Raw genomic sequence first — 24,494 nt, 5'->3', positions numbered from 1 at the left:
TTCATAAGTTTTAAATTGCACACCATTCTGAGTAGTGCGATGAAATCTTCATCCCGCCCAGGACATGAATCATCCCTTTGCCCAGCGTATCCACACCATATACGCTCCCCTCCTGTTAGTCTGTTAGCAGCCATCTTGGTCATCAGATAGAATATCTCGGTATTATAGTGCTTGTGTTCAAGTAACTCTTATTTTACTTAATAACAGCCCCAAATGCAAGAATAGTGATGCTGGAAATTTAAATAAGCCAAAGAGAAGCCCTGAAGTATATGTATATATGTATAGGAAAAAACATAGTATATATAGGGTTTGGTACTATTTGAGATTTCAGTATCCACTGGGTGTCTTGGAGCACACACCCTATGGATAAAGGAGGACTACTGTACCGCTATTTAAACATGCAGTGGTGCTATTTTGAGACATCAGTGGCTACTCTATATTATGTTTCCAGTGCAGTAGATTGAAAAGAATGGAAACTTAACACTGAACGTTCACTTTGTGAATTTAGGTCAGAGATCCAACACATTCAAACCTCAAAGAAGTATTGCAGTTTTTTGACAAAATGTCATGCCCAAGTGAAAATAAGCTACACATTTTGACATTTTCTCAATTATTACTTGAGGGACTATTTTGTATGTTGGGTCCTTATACTTAGATGTGATTTAAATGTTAATTATGACAATTGCTTTCTGCTGCTAAAATAAAATTATTTTTACATACCCGAAGCCCTTGCTTTCACAGTAGCTCCGAGCCTCACCACAGTACCATAGCCATTCTGGCTTCTCTATGGCCTATTGCAGTTACCAGATCACAACCTAATGACAGGGGAATGAGGGGCACAATGGAGGCATTTATTAGCATTTTCATCGGAGCAATAAAAAAGCAATTATTATTTTACTATATGAAGTGCACCGTGAAGGGGCTGGATATTACCCCTGGCTATGTCCATTGGTACTTATTTTCCAGCAGGAATAATGGATTCTGCAACCTCCATGGACAACAGCAAAGCAGAACCCCATACACCTACATGCCTCTGTCTCCTACTATTACGTGACAATTTTATAGAGGCTTGTACAAGCAAGATAGGTAAAATAATTGTTTACAATATTTATATAATAATAGCTTTAATTTACTAAGCATCTTCTGTGTACCAAGCACTAGATAAACCATTAGTTTCATTTGAGTGTGGTCTGTTGTATAGGTTAAGGTAATGTTTGCTGGTATAACTACGAACCCTGACACCTCAATGGCTTAACAAAATTGGCAATTATTTCTTGCTTACATGAAGTACAATCTGGGATATAAACGGGTCTCTGTTCCATACCGTCATTCAGAGACTTGGGTTGACAAAGCTGTAATTTTCAACACATGTATTCCTAGATGGACCTGGTGTCAACATACAATTAGCAGATGGGGAAAAAGAGAGAGTGGAGAATCATGCTGAAGGTGTCATATGTCATGCCTGGTAGCAGTGTATATAATTTTTCCCCACATTCATTTGGCCAGAAGTTAATCAACCTATTTAGCTATATGGGAAACTGTTTTCTGAGCCCAAGAAAACAGGAAAATGGATATGGTGGATAGCTAGTCTGGCTTTGCCATATGTGTTCTTTAGATAAAGAATGAAGTGTATGCATATGGTATAGGGGAAACTATAAGGGGGTAGGGAGAGGAAGAATTGGTTGTTCTTAACAATCAACCAATAATCATGTTATAATCCTCAAAACACTTGTGATCCCCAGGCATTAAAAATATCAAAGAAGCATCTCTCAATATGGACACATGGAAATTATGAAATTTGTATAGTTAGGGGAGGATCTTGAGTGAAATATGTTCAGCAACCAGTGTCATCACCCAGTTTACCAGACAAATCACCACATTTGTGCCTTGGTATTTGTGACCACCTTCCCAACAGCTCCATGAGTATCATTAGATCTTTATTTTGAGGGAAAAATTGAGGAGCAGTGATGGAGAGACAGGAAAGTGGAAAGACGTACTTCCTAAGCTGCCCAGTATGAAGAAAATATAAACTAAGTTTTTTCCAGTGGCCTACACTCTTTATCTATGTCTAACAGGCATAAATAATGAACATTTTGTCTCGATGAAACTTGCTAATGCTTTTGCCGTTCACCAGCTGGGATGTCTGCTTTATGGAACACGCCATAGGTTGTCAAGCCCTTTTGTGTTGTTCCAGCCTTTTAATCAGTTGTTTAAATAAGAGGACAGAAATGCACTTACTGTGCTTATTAAAGGTTATCAATTTGTTTATGAAAGATACAAAAAACATTTTTGCTTTGGAATATGGGTTTGGACTTCAAGATTTGCAGTAGTAATTGTTAGAAAATAAGGGTGAAATAGTACAACAAACACAGATGCATGTGTATATATATGCATGTGTACACACACACACACACACACTCACACACAATAAGCTGGAAATCAGCAATGCATGAGAATGGAGGAATGTAATCTTTTGGCCTTTCCTCTTGACAACTCCACATAGAAAACATCTGATTTTCTAATGAACCTGTATTAATGCATAATTGTCTTGCAATAACTGAAAGGCAATCCTAGTCTAGGAATATTTTCACTGGCTTATTTTAAGGACATTTTCTGACCTTGCTTGAGGCTGCAGGGATTTTGGAAATATTATATCAGTCACTGGTATGATGTTACCAAAGACTGTATGATGTTAGACTCTGAAATATAGTGAGAGTGAAGCCACCGGTCTATGCAATGGCTCACTCAGACAAATGGCTTCATTTAGTTTGCCTAATGTTTCAAACAAATGCAGTCTAAATAATATTTTATATTGAATGCTTTCTATAATGCCCTTTAAAATCTCTAATAAAAACTAAACTCTGTGTATGTACTTTCTACCTCAATTTGGTGTTTACTGTTGCATGAAAGTTGAATAGGATACCATACCACTTGAGATCAGACTGGCATAATTTATAGAATTACAACTTTTAAAATAAAAGGGGCAATCATTACTATCAAAGAAGAATTTTAATCTCCTTCTATGAAGTTGGAAGTGTTAAATACATTATTTTACTACTTTATGCTATAAGATTATCCGTCAGTAGTTATTTACTACAGAAAATAAATCAGAGAATAAGAATATAAAATAATGATCCATTAGAAGAGTTAGAGCTGTATATCATTTTAATGTGTGTTTGGTAGAAATTTGAAAAATACATGTTTTAAACAAATGTCTGCTAAATTCTCTCGATTATCTTTCATCTTGCAAGAATTAATGAAATGTTTTAATTCTTCTATAGTTTGAAGGCGATAAAAGCTTAGAATATTTTACAGGAAGAGTTAGGAAACAAATGTAATGTGCACAAAATCAGCATTGTTTCCTGGAAAAGCTTTTAGTTCCACAATTTTAGTATTTAACTCTTACATGTCTTTTATAGAATAGAAGAAAGGTCAAACCTTCATGTGTAATTTTGAGGTTGACTGTTTACTGTTGTTGGGCCAAGGCCCAAGGACATGGGAAATGAGTGGAATTCAAGTTGTGACACCAGAATGAAAAATGAGGACCCATGGAAATTCTGTTCCTGGAGAACATTTGAGTTCAGTTACAATATCAGTGCCAGAGCCTCATTATTAGACATGCCCACACACCATACCACACTACCCACATGCAGACCTCCCCCCACACATACAAAGACATACACACATACTCTCATGCCACATGTGCGAGGCACACATACCATATATAGCACATGCACACATATCACAACCACACAAACACATATCACACACACAGCAGACACCCATATTACACACACCACACACTTATACACACATAGCCACTCACATACACTGTACACACACCACACATCCACACACATACAAACATCAGATACACACATTTCTATAAACATTTATTCTTAATCTAAAATAAACCTGTGGAATGGATTCAGCAGAGTATTTCATTATTTCATTACATTTTCTCCACTGTTTGCACTAATAAAAATCTGTAATGGAGATTTGGTCCTGACATTTTCAAACTCTCTACCTATAATGCATATTGTATACAAGCCATGGTGAAAAGTATAGGCTTTAGCTTTGCATTGTATTTTATAATGAAACAAAAAAAATATTGTCCTATTTGTACCTTAGCCTTTTTGCTCATCTCTCAGGCATATGAGTTCTAACAATTATGTTCGCGAGCTCATCCTAGAAAAAGTGCTACATACCTCATTGCTGAATATCACCACAGTCACTTTCAAAGTACTCCCCTTGGGAAGCTATGCACTGATGCCAGCACCTAGTCTACCCTTCAAAGCAATTTTGGAACTCTTTTTCTGGAATGGCCATCAGAGCTGTTGTTGTATTACCCTTGATGTCCTGAATGTCATCAAAATATCTTCCTTTCAATATTTCCTTTATCTTCGGGTAAAGAAAGAAGTCATCGGGGACCAGATCAGATGAGTAGGGAGGGTGTTCCAATATAGTTATTTGTTTATTGACTAAAATCACCCTCATGGGGTGGACTGTTAGCTCAGTTGGTTAGAGACTGGTGCTAATAACACCAAGGTTGCCTGTTCGATCCCCATATGGGCCACTGTGAGCTTAAGAAAAACACGCACACAAAAAAAACTTCCTCACAGACAGTGCCATGTGAGCTGGTGCATTGTTGTGATGCAAGAGCCATGAATTGCTGGTGAAAAGTTCAGGTCATCTAACTTCTTCATGCAGCCTTTTCAGCACTTCCAAATAGTAAACTTGGTTAACTGTTTGTCCAATTGGTACAAATTCATAATGAATAATCCCTCTGATATAAAAAAAAAGGTTAGCAACATTGTTGCAATAAGTTCATTAACTTAATTATCAGAATTCATATACTATCTCTCATATTTCTAGAGTGATTTAGAATTTACATAGTACTTTCACATAAACAGTTTTATGTAATCCTCACAGTGATGGGTTGAGCTAAGTATGACTACCCCCATGCTACAGGTGAAGAAACTGAGGCCTCAGCAAGTTTGAGTAACTGGTCAAAGGGCTATGGCTAGGAAGAAACAGTACTACAATTCCTAACTAAGCCAAAAGCATTTGCTCTTTCTAAATGACTTTTCTGTCTAAATATGCCTCCCTCCACACCTGCTAAGGCTATGTCATGGATCAGTGGATGACACTTCTAAACTTTGAACTGCTTGAACGTTAGATCCTCTCTAATTTCTATTCTCAGCTATTGCCACAAGCCCTACCTGGCACTAATTGCAGGAAGACTCAAGTGCACAGGCAGCCATGACACCACAGTGCCCAACCCTACAGCTGAATCACGGTCAGGTTGCCCCTCTAGGTTATAGGAGGATTGGAGACCCTCTCCAGGAAGCTGAGAGTATGCTGGGGCATCATCAGCCTTGACAATGGTCAGTTTTCTACTTTATTAAAGCAACTAGTACATGAAAGAAAGAGATTTCAGGGCTGAAAAAGAAATTGTCGGTCATATACAACTTTTACACTGCTCTGCACTGTGTCTGGCACATGTTGGTACTTAAAATTATTTTTTGTACACATAATGCACACGAAATTAGGTGGCACTGCAGAAATAAGAAAATTAATTTCATTCGTTTTGCTAAGGTTTCTCTACAATGGAAGACAAGATCTTTCCTTTCTTTTCCTTTCCTTTCTTGTCCTGTCCTTTCCTTCTTTTGCATTAACTGACTTATCTTTTAGCAAGGATTTATATGCATATGTGCCTTCATTTAGGTGACCAATTCTAAAAGTTACAAATGTCAATTCTTCTTTGTGTGAACCACACCACATGCAATTACAAAGATCAGACCATAGCATGGGTTGTTCAGAAAAATATTCCTTCCAGAAATGAATGACATTCTTTCTTGGCATTCACAAGTTTCTCTTCATTAATTCTTATCATTTATCAAAATTCCAGGATGAAAGTCTACTTCTCCACTTGTAAATAATGAAGGGTGCCCCCCCACACCAATTCAAAATGAAGAAAACACATTACTTTGCACTTATTTTCTGAGTTTCTTCATAAACAGCCTTTTCTACTTTGGGAGATTGGACTCTCTTTTTAAGTGGCTTTATTTGATAATCTTCCTGTAGAGAAGTTAACCTAAATTATAATAACTGTCAGCCAATGAGATGATGCTGAGAACATTCATATTTATGGTTATACTTAGATCAGATAATTTTCTTGGCATATGATTTGTACATCCAAGTATTTGTTTGAACTTTAATATTTGATGATTCATTTAGGGCAACCATGGTCAGGAAACACAAATAGTGTAGTAGTGAAAATATAGCATAATGTCCTGTAGGATGTGTAAATTTTACTATTTCACACACACACACACACACACACACACACACACGCACGCCCCCCAGAAGATGGTCTGCTTAGGATGTTAAATTCAAATGCCATTTTAATGCATATTTTGCCTTTCCTAATTAAGCATATAGAGATAATAAATGTTATGGATGCTGAATTATACAAAAGTGATTAAATAATTATTATAATAGCCATATTATATTTAAAATGCACAGGAACAGAAGACTGTGCATTATGTTACTATAGAGTCTTTTGAAAGGATCTGGATGGAGAGCAGCTGTCCATGGTGCTGATAAGCCAGGAATTGACAGTGTGGAGCTAAGTGGGTAATGAGTTCATGATCAGAGATCAAAATACCACCTGTTTTCAATATGTTCATTTCCAGAGGAATAAGGATTAGTAATAGACTGTCACCCTAGAGATCCTTATGTTGCTTCCCATTGAACCTTTAACACACACTAGCTCCAGTCTTTGAAAACCAAGACATAGAAAATGAGTAGAATTGGTGGGGCAAAACATGTGCATCTTAAATGCCAAAAGCCAACTGAAGAGTTGTATTTCTACATTTTAGTAGTCAATTATTTCACAATAAGGGGCTATGGTTGAATACCGAAGAGTTTGAATTTTATTTTACCACTCAGTAAATGTATAATCTTGGGAAGTTCACATGTCTCTCTGAATGTGTTTTTTTTTACTTCTGAAATGGGATAATAATGAGTATCTCCCATGGTTTACTTTTATTTTCTCTCTCACTACTTATCTAAGTGAAAGCTCTCTGAGGGAAGGGATTTTGTCTCTTTTGTCCACTGATCTGTCCAAGCCCTTAGACGAGTTTCTCAGGACATAGTAGGTGTTCAATAAATATTTGCTGAATAAATGAATAAAGGGAAGAAAGTTCCTGAATTTGGAGCTAAATATGCCCTTGGAGATTTTCAGATGCTAGGGGAAACATGGTTAAAAGGTGGTTGGGTAAGAAAAACTAGAAAAATAAAACTGGAAAAGACGAGAATTTAAGAGAAATGTTGATGGATAAAGCAAAATTAGGTAAAACTAACGGGTATCTGAGGTGCCATTCAGGGGAATAGATTCATATTCTAGGAGCTACAAACTCCATCTCAGACACTAATCTTGAGAAGAGGCACTTGCTAAAAAAAAGAACTGCAATACCCAGACTTATACTCTGTATTACCACAGGCACTTTGAACCATTTGGAATGTTTCTATAACTTTGTCAGGGAGTCATGCTTAGACACTTGAGGTAAATACCTGATGATTTATTTGAATTTTAGAAAAAATAATGTTAATCTGGCATTAAAGGCCCTCCTTTAACTTTCTATCAAAAACCTTATCTTCTGGGATTTCTCATTGTAACCCTGCCCTCTATTTTTCACACTGTCCACAACAGCCCTGGCCTATTCTTGCCTCTGTAATCTACTCATAACGTTTTTCCCTACCAAAAAAAAGTTGTCTTTTTCTTTTCATCTAATCAAATGCTACACATTTAAAATATACACTCGATTATCAGCAACTCCCAGGACAATACTTCTAATTATTTCTTACTTCATTAGTCTCTTCTATTAATAAGCTTTTACGTCATTTAACACTATACTTTTTACTTTGTCATTTAAATATAAACTGTTCAATATTGTTTACTTATTTTCCTTTGCACAAGTATGCTATTGCCATTTGAAGGTAAACATATTTGTTATATTTCTAGTATATACTTCAAAATGCCAGGTACACTTCTTTAATATGTATTGGGTTCAAAATAAATGTAGACTTAAAATAAATTGACTGCTCGAATCCTTCTTCATGTACACTCACCTTGAAGAACCATGAACAATTAAATCTTCCTCTACACAGAGGTTATTTCATGTTCTTCTGATTAGTTGGGAGTTCATTGTACTTTAACATTTTATTCATGACATGTTGACAAGGTGAATTTTCCTGAAGTATATGGATGATGCCAAGATGGAATAATTGCTAGTAAGCTGAAGGGAGATGAGAATTTGAAAGACTCTAACTAGGAGGTAGTCATTGAAAGTAAGCTGAATAAATCAAACAATCATAAGTACATTATAGTATGTATCATAAAAAGTAAATTCTAAAGATTACTCAGAAACATATTGAGAGAACTGAAATGCCCCACTACGAGTCTCACATGGATGTTAACTCCAAATCTGCCAATCTACCCACTTTTACTCCCATTCATCTATCCTGTCCCTCAAGCCAGAACTTCCTCTCTGCCAAAGGCACCCCTTCCTACTATTACTCTTCACATATTCCATATTCACTCATGTCTCTCTACCTTGGCTCAACAACTTCCTCACATGGCTCTGATTTCTCCTCCTTTTCTTCTCCCAGGCAACATGCTCTCTTCACTGGGGCCTCTAAAAGCTTTGTTGATGAGTTCTGGTCACATGAAGCATTATTATTATTATTATTATTTAGTGTGAGGTCCTAATACTAACAAAATAATCCTAATTCCTCCTTCTCATAACTTGTATCATTTTTGTCATTTATTTCATTTATATATAAGCATAAACATATATACATAAGTTATAAACATAAATACACATGGGTGAATATATTTTTGCTATTATTATTTTGAACAAGCTATTATGTGAAATCAATTAGGAGTAAGAAAAATTTTTATTTTACCTTCACTTATTCCTTCTTTGATGTTCTTCCCTTCTCCATGTAAATCTGAGTTTCTGACCTATATTATTTTCCTTCTTCTCTCAAAAACTTCTTTTGACATTTCTTGCAAGGCAGGTCTACTGGCAATTCCCTCAATTTCTGTTTGTCTGAGAAAGTCTATTTCTCCTTCACTTTCGAATAATTTCATAGGGTAAAGAATTCTAGGTTGGTGGTTTTGTGTCTCTAAACACTTTAAATATTTCATGCCACTCTCTTCTTACTTGCATCATATCTGAATAGAAGTCAGACATAATTCTTATCTTTACCCCTCTACACGTAAGGTGTTTTTCCATCTTATTTTTTTAAGAATGCTTTTTCTTTTTATTTGATTGTTTTATAATTTGAAAATGATACGCTTAGGTATAGTATTTTTGGATTTTTGGGGGGACATTTATCTTACTTGGTGTTCTCTGAGCTTTCTGGAGTGGTGGTTTGGAGTCTGACATTAACTTGGGGAAAATTCTCAGTCATTATTCTTTCAAATATTTCCTTTATTCCTCTGTCTCTTTCTTCTCTTTCTGGTATTCCCATTACACATAGTGGATGATAAATTGAGTGGAGGGACTCCCTAGCAGAACTTGAATATGACATAGATGCACAATAGTCTATATGGCAAATCAGCGATCCTCTGCCTGGGGTCACTACAAGTAGTCCAGTAGACAAAGTCCATCGCCATCTTGTAAAGAGTTAAACTTTTCCTGAGAAATAGTAACAGCTCCCACCTATTGAGCTTTATTCAAGGTACCATTTACTTAGGTCAATTTATTTAATCCTAACAACTTTATAAGGTGAGTACTGTTCTTAAATTCCATCTTAAAGATTGTTTTGTATTCTTTCATGTGATGGCTGGTCAGTCAGGAGCAGACACAAGAGGGGACACAGAAGAGGGGCAGCAAAACAAAGTGTATTATACTCCCAGGTCCCAGAGAGACAGAGTCACCACATACAATGAAAGGCCCATATGGGGAGAGCACCCAGGTGGCAGGCTTAACCAAGCAGTTGGGAAGCTGAGAGAGCAAGTGCCCTTACTGGGGGCACGTGAGCAAAAGGCACGAGGGAATCTCACTGGTGCATTTGAATGTCATAGGTCACAGTCAGAGGATGTCAAGAAGGGGAACTTACGGCAGGGGCCAGCCTCTTCGTGTTGGTGCACCTGGTCACGTGGGTGGGTTGTGAGGATGTCAAAGCAGCAGGGAAACACTAAGTTGGAAAACTTACAATACACAGATGAAGAAACCGGAGTTAAGAAATGTGGTCAAGGCCAAACAGCTAATAGATGATGACACCACAATTTGAACTCAGGCAGGTTGAATTCAAAGTCCTTCACTGTTAGGCCAACTCATCCCCCAAGAGATAATATGAGAAGAATAACGAAAAACAGACTTCCTGTGATTGCTGTGCTTCCGGATAGATTATGTGGCTCCGTCTTATCCACTGTCCAGGTATCAGGCTCTATTACACTTAGATGTACCTGAATGAAACACCAATAAAAATGTCGAGAGTGGTCAAAGATATGAAGCTTAATGGCATTTACTGATTAGAAGAAAGAAGAGTTCTCACTGTGCGGCAAAACCTTTCAGAGCAAAATTCACCATTCCAACAAAGAAAAGGACAGGAGAAGATAAAGCCAAAGAAAAGGGTGTTGAGGAAGAAAACAGCATGATATGAAAAGGCAGTGACCAAAAACAATGACCGTGACGAACTGAGATGAATGTGACAAAAAGAAAGGAAATGAAACAGCAGCTAAAACAGTGCAGTTCTTAAAGAGCCCAGCTGTGTCATGCTCTCTTGAGGGTGTCACCGGGCCAAGAGAGCTGAGTTTCTGTCAACAGGACAGCAGAATTCTGGGATAGTGGAAATGTTCAACATTTGCACTGCCTAATATGGAGGCACTATCTACAGGTGGCTACTGAATACTTCAATTGTGGCTAGTGCAAATGAAGAACTAAATTTTTAATTTTATTAATTTAAATGTAAATAACCATATGTGGATATGGATTGCTGTATTGGACAGCAAATGTCTAGGGCTTTCAGGTGACAAAGGGATTCTAGGGATATCTCTAGAAAGCACATTCCATAACCCCTTCACTCTCTAGAGATGCTGATGGCACAGAAAAATATATGAATGTCCAGAACTCAGATCCTGGGTGATCAAGAAAAAGCTACATTATATTCCATTCACTAAGTGTTATGGGCTGAGTTGTGTCCACTCAAAATTTGTATGTTGAAGCTAATACCCCGTACTTCAGAATGTGACTGTGTTTGGAGATAGACCTTTAAAGAGTTGATTAAGTTAAAATGAGGCTGTTAGGTTGGGCCTTAATGTAAGCTGATGTCTTTATAAAAAGAGACGATTTGGACACCCAGAGTGTGCATGCATAGACAAAAGGCCATTTGAGGACACTGCAAGTCAAAGAGAGAGGCCTCAGAAGAAACGAAACCTGCTGACACTGTTTTTGTTGTTGTTTAAGCCACGCAGTCTGTGGTATTTTGTTATGGAAGCCCTAGAAAACTTCTGCACTAAAGGCAGTTAAGAATAAACGTAATACATTTTTTTTCCAAAACTCAATGTGATTTAGGTCAAAATTTGAACTTTTATTTATTTAACCTTTATTTATAGAACCTTATGTCTTGACCAATCCCTCAAAACTGAGCGCTCACAGTCCAGACCAACGTGAAGGCTCAGTATCTTGTAGTGGAATATTCAAAGGAGGAAACAAATTATAAACTACAATTATCTGCTGCTAAGAAGTATTTTATATGTTATTCAGTTTAAATTTTGAATGTCATATTAATGACGGTTAAATGGTAGTTTCCTATGCAGGATGACAGACTTTAAAATGTGACTTCTCCACGCAAGATTGAAGGGAAATTTCTGGTTGCTGGGCCCTGATTTGGTGCTGTGAAGGTCAGCTCTTAAGTGGGGAATTTGCATTAGTGTCTGGGTGTTACAAGAGCTGCATAAATGACTTGTTGCAATGGCCAGCTCTTTCAAAGATCCCTGCTAGCAGATATAGTGAGCACTGAGCATGGGAGGACAGAGGGTATCTCTCCACATATATTTTTCTTGTTAGCAAAATGTGTTGTCATGTTTTATCCCATACCTTTTTCTTGTGATGAATGTTTTCTTCATAGATATTCTGTTTTTTGGGATATGTTCCAATTCATCACACGATTGCTAGTCATAGCCTGACCTGTGATAGTACTGTGAATCGTGCAGCTATCAAGGCATTCTGACAAGACTCACTGTTTTGCTGAAATGTGAGGAGGCTTTGTAGGCAAGACTAAAGCTATACGTTTTAACAGAAATTTTCTATAAACTCAATAATGCTACAGATTTGGCACCAATCGATAAGGAGGCAAATTTTTTACCAGCAAACTAAAAAGGTATACATTTATTTACAGAGACTCAGAGATCTTAACAGAAAACTGTTTTCCCCTTTATACTACTGATATACATCTCCAATTGTGGGGATTCTTTCTCAAGAAAAATCTCACTTGGAATCAGGGTTAAAACTGGTTCTTCTCCCGGAGGAAATCATGAAGTTGGCAAAATCAGTTTTTCCTGCTTCCCCACTCTTCCTGTGTTATTGTTCACAGTGTGGTATCAGTTCATTTGAGCAGTCACCTGGTGCTTTGGATCTTTGGGCTCTCTTTTGCTTTAAGATTTATTTATAAACATTATATTCCCTCTCTGCTGTATGGATTTCTAGTTAATGCACAATTGTTGCTAACATGTTAATGGATTATGATGGATTTTCAACCTTTCTAGGAATCATCTTTGTTATGACACTCTTCTGGTAAAGGTGTTGCTGATGAAATAAGAGACATGAATGGAGGTAATCTGACTCCATGGTAGATGGGGGAGGGGCAACATTCCCTCCCAGATGGAATTTCTGTTTCCTCTGGAATTTTATTTCTTATAAAGCTTTCTACTCCTCCCACCTTTGTGAAGGCTTTGTGTCCATCATTGGGGACTTCATTTGGGGAACTGGTCATTGGACATGAAGGGTACTACTTTTGGGTAGAAGGGGCAGCTACTCCCACACTGAAATATGCCCTTTTCAGGCACCAGTTTGTAAGTCAGGCACCTAGTCTTTTCCATCAAAACCAGTAGAAATATCAGAATCAGATAGACCCAACCCTAATTTTCAGAATGAGGATCAAAAGTGTGGTTAGGCTATTTAAAACACCTGTATCTATCGGGAGAGGCTAAGGTATGCTTCCATAATAAGCAACCTCCAAATCATAGCACTTGTTATAAACAATGTTTACTTCTTTCTTCTGTATATACCCATCACGAATGGGCTAGGAGCTATACTATAGGCTTATCTCCCCTTCCCAGGATCTAGGCTGAGAAACCAGCCGTGTATCAAATGTAGTCAAGCACCACGCCAGGGGAAAAGAGTTCTGGAAGGTCTCATAGCAGCAACTCAGCGCTTAGCCCAGAAGTGACCTATGTTACTCCTGCTCACCACTCACTGGCCAGAACTAATCACAGGGGCCTTGGAAATGGCATTCTCATTCTTTTGTGTCTGAAAGAAAAAAAACTGAACATATTTGGCCAACCGCATGAACGACAACCACCTAGAAGGATGCTTTTGCTTTGGAAATTCGTAAGAAAATAGCGTTAGCTGAAATTAACTAGATAGATGTAATGAAAGAACTGTATTGATTGATACTAAATAGTTAAGTTAGTCATAAATAATGCATTGAGAATTATAAATACCTCCAACCAACAGTGGTCAGAGAAGCATCTCTCTCCAAGGCCTGGTTTAGATCATCATGTTTCATTATCCTGCTTTGGTATTCGGGGCTTCCCATGTCAAACTGTCAGCTTGTGTCAGAGTTGATGTACTCATTACAAAGAGTTCCCAGTTTTTACCTCCAAATGGTAAAACTTTAATGTTTAATGCATAGAAAATTTCTGCCTTAATTATACAAACTTTGTAAAGCGCATTTCTATTACTCTGGTTATTTTCTTATTTTACACAATAAAAAATCTATGAGTCATAGGAAACGTGGAGGGTTCCTCAATATGAATCTGTTCTGCTGCGTGTCCCCCATCTGTGAATATCTTCTGCAAAAGTTATAAATAGATATTATTGAACTACATGAAATTGCCATTTTTGTAGGTCAACCAGTTGAATATTGTCAATTTCATATGTTTCAACCTATTAAATACCTTTATGACTTTAGATGAGAAAAAAAATGTTTTCAAGGATGAATATTGCTTTTAGAGTCCTTCCCATTTAGTTATAATCCCTGGTAGAGGTTAATAGTGTGGATTTTGAATTTGAATAGTCCTGTCCTTTCATCAAGACTCTCCTTTTCTTAGTCACAGGCCTTATGTTGATTCTCTGGCCTTCAGTTGCCTTGTGGCCATAAAAATCATACCAACCTCATGGGTGTGTTGTGTGGACAATTTTGTATGGAACACACATACCACTGTGCCTGGCATCTAACACATTCTCCCATATGGTAGCTTTATATATTATTTCTTCTCATTTGCAAACACTGCTGACTGACACAGCTACATTAAAAAGAAGCTACCTATAACCAAATTCTGCCTAGCTAGAGTTTTCCTGATGAACTGTCCCATGTCCTCCGTGTGTATATTGCAGACACACTTGCTCCTACTGGAATGATCTGCTCTACTGAAGGAAAGTTGCACAGATATCCCCTCCCTTTGCAGCCTCCATACCACAGCAAGTGCCTCTGAGCTCACCCCAGATTAAGGAAGAACCTAGAAGAGGGACTAGGGAAGAATACAGGAACTCTTTGCATTTCCATAGTAACCTTGATGCTACCTCGGAGAGAGAGTAAAGGCAAGGAGAGATGCAAGGCTCCGTTAGCACAAAGGGTAGCCTAATTTTCCATGCTCATGCTTCCATACTCTTCCTCTTGATCTCTCTTTTGAAGGGAGTGAATCAGGAATGAGCTAGAAGAATTCCTCAACTCCTCGATTTCTCTTTTTTAAGCAACATCTTGCACAGAACGAGTCAGTTAATAAGCAGATGAGAGGGCCAGCATGAAATGCCAATCATTAGGAGTATCCGGTATCTGGATATCCCCACTCTTTCCTCCCTCCCATCACCAAATACACATTTGATAATGATTCAGTGCTCTTACAAATAAGTTTATTCCTGTATAGACTGGCATACACCAAACTTAGGAAGAACACTAAGAGGATTTTAAATTAATATTAATAGTAAGAAACATTAGGACAATTCAATTTACTTTTCTCTAATAGTCAACTAGAGAAAACACACAGAGTTGTTCGAACATCCATTCTAATTTTAGCTACCCTAATCATGTTTGCTCAAAATAAAACCTTATAGCCACATGATGGGAGACAAGTAGAATGCATTCTCAATGCCTGTTTAAGACATTGCATTTCACATAGTAAAAAATTTATAGACACAGAAGGGGAATTATTTTCAAATTCCCAAATTTATCAAGAAAATTTATAAATCCTTCTGTCAATTTATCTTTCATTTACTTAATTCCTTCCTTAAAAAAGTAATAAATGTTATGTGAATAAGGTCTCAGTCTTTAAAACACCCTCTGAGGTAGAAAAGGATTTGACCTGTAATTTATGTGATGTCTAAGCCATCTTAGAAATAGAAAGTTACTTGAAAGTCAGTGAGCTTTACAGCCTCCATCATAAATATTTACCAGAATTTTTTAACACATCATAAACATTGAGTATCATGGAAAATTAGCATTCAATTTTTTGAAGTTTGTTAAATATAAGCATATTAATAGAAATTGATCTATGCTATAGAAATCGATGATAAAGTTTGCTGTGTGCATAAGAACCAAGTATCTTTCTACACACTCAGAGTTCCCAAGGTACCTTTCTATTACTGGGGCTGGGCTTCTTGGCTCTGCGCCACCAGCCAGGCTGGAGGCCTCTCCCAGGGGTCTGTAAACTCATGTGTTATCAACACTACATTGTGTTGAGATGGAGCCCATCTTTCACAAGGAACAGGTCAGGCTGGATACAAATAATTGAATGCTAAACGCCTGAAGCCAGTCCTGGGCTAGTAACCCTTCCAGCAAAATGAACTTCATCAGACGAGACTATACCCTGTTTCAGGATTCCTCCTTGGAAGCATACTGATAGAGTCAGGTGAGTCACACAATTTTCTTTCCTGCTTGTTCAATAAGAGGCATTGTTTTCCTGCCAGTCTCCCTGTGGGGGCTCAATCAATATTAATTGGATGAATGAATGAACTGACATGAAGTATGTGGTGGGTGATCTTGAAAGACTTGCCCTGCAGTGGTCATATGGCCCTACTGGCGCACAAATAATAGAATTTCTGGAGGTTATTACTTTTCCTAGCTGGTGGCCAAGACAATGGCTTTACAATTGACAGTGCTCCTCTACGTGAGAAAATGACAGTGTGTTCTCTGCCAATGTTTATTCCGTTTTGGCATTGAACAGAGCAACAAAATTGGCTCATTTACATAGCATTTACGGTTGAAAGGTGAGAGAATGGCAGGCACATTCCGCCATTTAGTCATAAACTTTCAAGAACCTGTTAAAGAATCTGGATTACTATGTAGTGATTTTTTTCAATGACTAGTCTTTATGGTATCTCTCCAAAGCATTCAATATAATTTTCAAAAGCAACAACTATACTTATTTTCATATTCATATTTTATTGTATCATATATTATTTTTAAAATTATTTCATCACAATAATAAGTATGATTGGCATAAATCAATTTGGGAAATGAACACAATTACCTCTGGGTCCACAGCAACAACAACAAAACACTCAACAGATGAGAGCAGAAGTGCACAGCCACACTAGCGAGTAGCTGAAAGCGTTTTGGAATGCTTATGGCCTCAGTCAGTATGTTTTACAGGGGGATGAAGAGGGTGTATAAATGTAGCTGGCCGATTAAATAGAGGCAGATTAAGACATCTTCCTCCGTACTGCTGTCCCAGTGCCCACAGAGGCTCTCACCCCTCTTGGATCAACTTTTACTCTCTGTTGACTCTTTGGTCACTTTATACCTTTCTGCCTCCTTATCTACAGAGCCTGGCATATAATACTCGCTTAATGAATGTTAACTAATGGATGTTGAAGACTAACCAATAACAGGCTGCCAATTATGATCCTTGGATACATGATACTGCTATGATTTTTCTTCCTCACCAGTGCCATACCTGGAGCTCTTTGGATTATTTAGTGTACTACGTTAGGAATTTAGTCAAAGTGTATCTGTGACACATGGGTGCATTGTTTTGATACTTCTAACTCTTGGTGGCACAAAAATTTTAAGAATTGGTGGCATTAGAAGTTTCATTTCTTCCTCTTAAATAAACCAAGTGCTCAAGTTTTTCTTCATGGCCTTAATTCTCTGTCCTTTCATCATGCTTCAAAAGGTAAACTGTGATTTAAGTTATAAAGCTCAGAAATAAATGCAACATCTGAAAGAATGCCTGACTAGTTCTGAAAATAATTAAAGTGACCTCTATATGCTTATTGACAAGATTGCTCACATATTTCAGGCATTATTACATTTGTTTGATTTTTATGCTTATTGCTTCAATTACTATGTTAAACAAATCTCAGTGATGATGCATTCAAAACACAACTTTTAAAAAAAAATTTATTGGGGTGACAATTGTTAGTAAAATTACATAGATTTCAGGTGTACAATTCTGTATTACATCATCTATAAATCCCATTGTGTCTTCACCACCTATTTTTTTTTTTTTTTTTAAGTATTAAGTGGGGTTAATTTTAGCCTGTCTGAGGATGGAAACTTGTTTAGGACCTGGCCTTTGTCCTCACTCTTAAGTAACAGGAAGTCCTGCAGTCACTTGAAGTTCCCCAAACAATCTTAATTCAGTAATTAAAACATCCAGTCTGAGATATTATTCATATCACTAAACTTTATTTAGCACTAAAATTGAAATACTTTCCCCTTCTTTAGCTTCCGGTTGGAAGCCTGCAGTGGAAAAGACGGGCAGGATGAGTTTTCTCCAGTTTCCACATTGGGCTGCTCCTTCCCTCACCCCCACTTTCTAGCCAAACCCTAAATCCTCTATGGGGAGAACTGGGGAGGGTGGAAGATGAGTTGTAGGGGAAGAGAAAAGGTGTTTTTCACATTGGTACTGTTGCAAGCTGGCTTCATGCTCTCTGGGCCTGGCTGGTGAGAACAGCCAACTCTTTCTCCCAAGAGCTGTTTTCATGGTCTCTTCAGAGGTTCCATGATTGACCCCTCTGTTGGCATTTTTCATGATGTGGGTGGATGCATCTCTGTTACAGGCTGTCACTTGCAACTTCTCTTACATCCCCGAAGAATTCCTCCAATTTCTTGTTACTAGCAACCCCCCTACCCCTCTGTGTAGCACTTTAAGATAGAATGTCAGATGACCCCACTCAATTCGGCTTCCCATGTAACTCATATCTGATCCACAGGAAACACTTACACATATGTTGGCCCAGTAAACTTTGGAAGTTCAGGTTGCTCCCAATATAACTAACTCTGTTGATTCAAGGGTACTTTAACTTTCTCAGCCATCTGTTTTTGTGTCTGCTAACTCCCAATACATTTGAAAATTCTCCAAGTCACTCCGCAAAACCCTCTCTTATGAAGCTTGAGGTGATAGACAAAACCCACTCTCCTCTCCTAGGGGACTCACCGAGTGTCAGCAGCTCTCTCAAAGAAATGTCATCAGCAAATTTTCTCCCCTTTTCATACATTTTCTCTATTTATATCTCTGATTTGGTTGGGGGGTGAGGAGGGCCTACAAGTCCTAAAAGTAGTTCTCCATCATTTCCTTTGTAAGTTCGGCAGATGAGGGTTTGTCTCATATTCACTCTGGCTTTCTATTGGCAATTCAGTCAAAACTAAGCCAGGATGCGTCCCATTCTAACACCTTGTTAAATAATCATTTCTATACCATGCTCCTGGTTTAGACCAAAGCTGATTGCCACCTAGAAACAAATGAAGAAACTGAGGACAAAATAAAATGCCAGAGAAATATATGATAAGTTGAAGAATCCTTAAAACTGGCATAAAGGATGTGTTAGTTGTTGTCACAAATAAAAACTGTAGCTCCAAAGAAAGCGACACTAAAGGTTAGAGGTAACCCTTGGTCAGAGATTTCTGTGCCTTTAAGTGGGATTGACTTTTATATAGTTACATTCTTTCTGGCTTGATTCCTCACCCAGAACCCTGAAAATGTCTCTTCATCAGGAAGCCCAAGAGGCTGACACATTAATTCTCTCCTTCTCCTCTGGAATTATAAACACAAACTCACATATAAGTATGTTGGCACAAAGTAAAAAAAGAGAAAGGAAAAGCAATGCAAATCAACTATTAGACCACAGAAAGATCACAGCAGCCCCAAATCTTATAGTACTCAAAACAGAATTCCCCAAATATTGTTTTCAATTGCAAGATAAAGAACCTTTTCCTACTGAGACCTACTGTCACCTCTGCTGTGCTCTGTTGGCATGAGCCGCTGCCAGGTGCTTGGTTATTTGTCTCCTATTGGCAAAACTGCTCCCACATGGTATACCCTGCCCCCACACACATGCTCTGCCCCAACAAGGATGCTCTGGCCTGACCCACTCGCCTCCTTCTTCCAGAGCCAGACCTCATGCTGAATTGATTTTTGGCCTGCTCCTCTGGATCCAGTGACCTTTACTGTGCACCTGTTCGGGGGATGGCACTGAACTAGATGACTCTTCTGGTCGCAAATGCCAGAAAGTCAAATTGAACTAGCTAGGCAGAAGGGTGAATTTCCTTTCCCAGATCCAGCATGGGTGGGGTATAACTAGTGCCACAGGATCCAGGACCTGATTCCACCAGGATTCTATCCCTCTTCCCCTTATTCCTGGTTCTCTGCCTCATTCCCTCTATCTGCAAACTTCCTTCTTCCGTGTACTGGGGATATGGTCATGATCCAGATCACTTCCTCACAGATTCCCAAAGAGGAAGGGTCCCACCTCGCTCAACTTTAGGGATGAACAGAAAGTTCTGGAGAAGGATTTTGGGCCACAGAGTATGAATGACTAGGCCAAGCACTGTGGTCAGGCAGACAGGCTCAGGGCAGCACCTGCTGTGGGAAAAGGGGAAGATGTAGGGCTGTGCTCCAGGAAGATGGAGGTGAGCTGGGTGGTCTCAACAGGTGTCCACTAAGGCATGATGTCAAGTAAGACATCAATGAAAGGGAAACACAACATTCTCGTGACTTAGGTAGTAATTACAAGCTACCTCTGTGAACAAACTTCCACTTTCATACTGAGCTGCCAAGAGAAAGAACGCTTCCCTAGAGGCTCTCTGTCTCGTGGATAGTGGGGGCGCCACATGACGGGAAACAAACATATCATTCAGAACTCCTTATGTCTTGACTTGGAAAGAGGAAAGTTAAAGGGTTATAGTGCAAGTTAGAACATTTCTGGGATCTCAATATTCTGCTAATACTCCATTTTATTTGATTTATCAAATTTTCTCCTTATAAAAATCCTGTTAACCTTTGAGATTCCTTGAAAATGACATAGAGAAAAAACTAGTTGTTGACAGAAATTGGAAATACAGATCTTCAGAAAGCTACATTTCATTAAAGGTTAGAGGTGGCTCTGTGTCAGGGTTTCTGTGGTACATGGGCTTTCACAACTTCTTTGGGGGAGATTAGATCTTGCTTCTGTCCTAGCCTCTGGCATCCCGCCTTCCCCTCCTCTTGCATCAGGACAAGCGGGGCCTCCCCTAAGGGCCACAGTCTGGTTAATCAGAGGGTTCCAAGCCTCTGATTTTCCTCAGTTCGTACCTTTACGGACTTGTGACATATTGTATAATTAAAGCAAATTAAATAATTCTAATTGTATCTAATTTTATGTTTACAATTTAAGAAATCAAACACTACTTCCCTAGAAATAAATATCATTTTTATTATCAATTTTAAATTACACATTAATGCATTCAGCTGTTTCTTCCTGGAAGCCATTTTCTTTTTTCTGGGGTATATCCTCCCCTCTTGTGATTTTTATGAAAAAAATCCATGAGTAATAAATAAGCTTTCTGAGGATTCATATATCTGAAAACGTTTTACTCTACCCTCATATTTGAGTGACAGTTTCAATGTATATTTGTAAAATTAGAGACTCAAAACTATTTCCTCCCAGCTTTTTGAATGTGATGCTCTATACTCTGTTGTATCCAGTCCTGCTGCTGCTGAGTATGCTGCCAATATGATTCTATTTTTCCTTTTTTTTTGGTAGGTATTCTAATTGTTTTCTCTCTCTCCTAGCTTTTAGGATTTTCCATCTAGGCTTGACATGACTATGGAATGTCTAGAATTGGGTTTTGTCACCATTGTTGCTATGTTTGTCCCTTGATAGGCCCTTTCAATTTTAGGACTTCAGTATTTCTTCAGGTCTAGCTTATGTATATACGTATGTATGTATGTATGCATTTATTTATTTGGCTTTTATTTCACCAAGTAATTTTCCTCTGCATTCTCCATATTCTCTCAATTTGGACCCCTATAGAAGTGATATTGATTTCCAGCCCTTTTTTTTCATGTTTTTATTTTTTTTTTAACTTTTCTTTTGTGCTGTTCTTTTACTTTTTCCTTTTGTGTTACATTCTGGGATAATTTCCTGGTACAGTCTTTCACATCACTAATTTGCTCTTTAATTGTGTTTATCCTGCTAGTCAGTCCATTTTTGAGTTTTTCTGATTTCAAAACATTTATTTATCTCATTTCCACAATATCTAGTTGATTTTTCATTTCCACAATATCTAGTTGATTTTTCATAATCAATCAGCCTATTTTTTTCCTTATCTTTCAATAATATAAAATAAGCTTATGTTAGGGCCTCATACTACTTCCACTAGTATAAATTGTTTCATTTGTCTAGTTTCTGGTTTTTTGAGAAAAGGCACCCTTTTATGGTGTTGATGTTCCTGAAACTTTGAGAATATTTTTATCTTTCTTATCAGTTTGTTTTGGTAGCTGAAGTTCTCTATTAGATTTTCTGTTAACTCTCTTTGTACAGCCTAGTAGGGGAGCGGGAGCTGTTGCTGAGGCTTGCTTTGTTTCCAGAGAGAGTGATGGAAGAAGGAGCCACTTGGTGAGGTAAAGACAATCCTGATTCCCCTGGGGCATTGACATCTAGGGGAACTGCCTTGCCACTCTATCCTAAACTCCTACTGCTCCTAGGTAGAGATAAATATGCCTGGCGTGTGTGTGTGTGTGCGCGCGCGCATATGTAGGGGTCAATCTGTCCAGCTGCTGCCACTCTGATTCCCTTGTTGATTGCCTCTGGTCCCCTTTCTGTCCCCTACCTCTAATCTCTTCTAGCAAGGGAGTTCTTTTGGTGTTACTTCTCTACATGTCCAAAGAAGTGATTTTCTAATTCATCTTAAACCATGTGCATTCCATTTCTCAAGCTTTCATTAGTTTTTTTGTCAAGTAACAGTTTCCATCAAATTTTATTATGCCAATATATATTAATATGTATTTTTAATCATTTGTATGGATTTTGTGTGGGAGCAGTGTTTACTAGTTCTACCTTCTACAATTTTGAAAACAGAACTTCCTTTTTGTTTTAAGCAAGCATCTATTGAGTTTGACTACATATGTCAAACACGGTTAGGTTTGGGGTTAGAATAGTGCCTCAAAGGCTCTTTACTTCTCCTCATAGAGCTTTCTTTTTCTGCACTTTAATGCTAATTCAAATTGGAAGGCAAAAAAAGAAAAAGAAAAACTATTGACTTTAATAAACATGTAGTAATCAGCTCCAAAGGACAGGTCAATTATATCAAGCCAAGTAAGGTCTCAAGAAAATAGACAAGACATGCAATATATGCAAGAAATATGTTCTCTGGTCCTTTGGTGTGTAATAATCCTCTATGTATAGGGTGGCCATATGTCCCAGTTTGCCTAAGATTGTCCTGCTTTATGCCGGTTGTCTTGATGTAATTATTAACAACATTCCTCTTATTCCCCAAAGTGTCTTGGTTTGAACTATAAATTATATGATCATCTTATTAAGACACTATGTGAAGAAATCTCTTGTTGATGGTAATATTTGGAGCAATTAGAGGTTTAGAGAACAGGAATAGCAAGTTACCATTCACTCATTCATTCATTCATTCATTTGTTCAACAAAGGTTTACTGAGACTCCACCATACTCCAGGCACTGTGCTAAGTGCTGGATATATAGTGATGAACAGCGCAGACACTCATGGGCTTTTCCCTGACAGATAAGTATTAAGTTAGCATATCAAAACACACCATTGTTTAAAAGATGAAATACTTGTGTACCCAACAAGAACAAAGCAGGGGGCTGTATGGTTCATAATGGATTTGGAGTCACAGGATGGCCAGTTTGGGTAATTAAGCAAACAAAACATACCACTGAAAAATTTATCTAGATTGATGATTAGCATGGTTTTGAATTCAAAGGATAATTTCACCACTTCTTTCTTCACTTAGGCACCGAGATAATGTATATAACAGATCGATCACTCACAATTTTCTGCTCATTATGCTCAAACCCTCTTCCTCAAATTCCCCACTCAGCATGCACATTGCCACAAAAGCAAAAGTAAAAAGCAAGTTGCAACCTGCTGCCACTATTATTCTTTTATCTTTTAAGAATGCAATTTCTGTGAAGAGTCTGAATATCAAGCACTCCTTTCGTTATTTTATTTAGACAAAAATGAGAGGAATTTTCCTCTCATTTCCTAGAGATCAGTATTCCTCGAAAGACTCTCATTGTAAACCCCAGGGGAACTTCGAAAATGTCAGAAGCTTCTTAAATGGTGTGAAACCCACTTACAGCTTATTTCTTACAAGCTTTGATGTGGAAATAGCAGAATGAGTATTTTTTAAAAATCCAGTGACAATAGGAATGCATTGTTTGTGATATCATTTGTAGTCAATTAATTCATGGTGAGAGGATACCTCTAAAGCCTCTGATGGCTGGGATTCCATCACTCATGGGTGATTTGCTTTCTTCTATGAATTACAAACCTTGTTTCTGTCCCAGATTTTGCAGAGATTTGATTACAAAAGAGGAGGACAGGGGAGTGTAGAAGAGTCAATGCAAATCTATCTTCATTACCAGAAGAAGAACTCAAATGTTGGCCAAAAGGACTATCAAGGTAAATGTAAATGTCTTAATAATATCCAAATGTAGTTATTAAATAAAGCACTTGTGCTCTTGTGTTTCCACACCTAATTTTTAAACCCTAAGCTTCTTCCTCTTTGCCTTTCAACCAGCTCCTCTTCCCTTATCAATTTTCTTAGTTAATGGCATCACGACCAAAGCAGAAAACTTGTCAATATCAATTCTTCCTTTACCCTTCATATCCATTCTTCTTCAGATTGTTCCATTCTAATGCCTACAGGTCTCAAACTCTATCTTCCCTTCTCCAGTTGCCTTGCTACTGCCTTACCCAGCACCTTCAGGCCACCGTGACAATTTTCCTTAAAATCTCC

The sequence above is a fragment of the Rhinolophus sinicus genome, linkage group LG05, assembly GCF_036562045.2.
Source record: "Rhinolophus sinicus isolate RSC01 linkage group LG05, ASM3656204v1, whole genome shotgun sequence".
Classification (NCBI taxonomy): Eukaryota; Metazoa; Chordata; class Mammalia; order Chiroptera; family Rhinolophidae; genus Rhinolophus; species Rhinolophus sinicus.
Note: the sequence above shows the minus strand (reverse complement) of the source record.